The following is a 946-nucleotide window of genomic DNA, read 5'->3' as shown; positions in this document are numbered from 1 at the left end:
TTCAAGCTTTGTGGCCATGGAGACTTTTCATCAGAACATTAAGGGCTACAACATACATCAATTTGAGCGAATTTAACCGAGGGCCACTTCCCATAAGGTTTGTGCGGGGTCCTTTGATTTTTTTCTAAAATAAATAGTGCGAAAATTATCCTTTTAATTATTTTTAATATTTTCACATTACTATTATTATTTCTATTAAACTAAAAAGTAATTTTTACAAAAGAAAGAAGGATGTATAAACATGTATTGACATATTTCATATAAAATTATGTATTTATGAATATTTATATATGTTTATGTATGTTTATACATATTTATATACATATTCATGCGTTACAAATTTTTTACAGAGTTTATACGTACAGAAATTCAAATTCTATAACCTTATATTTAACGTAGGTATATGCACAGACGAACAGTAATGCATCTCAATAATTCTGATTGGTTGATCCCCACTCTTACTTTTCCGAGATTCCGTTTTCCGAAATTTCGACTGTCATGAGACAGCACCCTAAGCCGTCAAGTCGTAAGAAATTAACCAACCACATTCGATTATTATTCTCATATTCATCTGTGATTGGTCAATTTCTTAATGGCCTTAGTCTGTTCTACAATAGGGTCGCAAGCCATAAGCCGCAAGAAATTAACCAATCATAGTCAATTATTTGTTTCATATTCAACTGTGATTGGCCAAATTCTTGCGGTTTGCGACTCATTGTAGAACAGGCATTATGGTATATCCACACAACTTGCATAGCTACATAAACGTATGCACAAAGAAAATTATTCAATATTTTGTTTCTCTTCTTCCAGACCCCTGTATGGATTTCCGACCTTTTCAATATTTTTCTTATAAAGACGCACGTAAAATGTGATTGAATAATTTTTGTTATGCATACGTTTATGCGACGATGCAAGTTTGTGTGAATATACCCTTAGCTCACAA

At 32.0% G+C, this 946-nt stretch overlaps 1 long non-coding RNA gene across 1 annotated transcript in view; it reads left to right on the top strand.

Annotated features, from left to right (window-relative positions):
- Positions 1-687, top strand: part of LOC108762285 (uncharacterized) — a 9064-nt gene extending 8377 nt beyond the window's left edge. The window contains exon 4 of the long non-coding RNA XR_001940158.1: positions 603-687. This is a non-coding gene — a long non-coding RNA (uncharacterized LOC108762285). The remainder of the gene's footprint in view (positions 1-602) is intronic.
- The last annotated feature ends 259 nt before the right edge of the window (positions 688-946 follow it).

The sequence above is a fragment of the Trachymyrmex cornetzi genome, unplaced genomic scaffold, assembly GCF_001594075.2.
Source record: "Trachymyrmex cornetzi isolate Tcor2-1 unplaced genomic scaffold, Tcor1.1 scaffold290, whole genome shotgun sequence".
NCBI lineage: Eukaryota > Metazoa > Arthropoda > Insecta > Hymenoptera > Formicidae > Trachymyrmex > Trachymyrmex cornetzi.
This window is presented reverse-complemented; position numbering and strand designations above follow the sequence as displayed.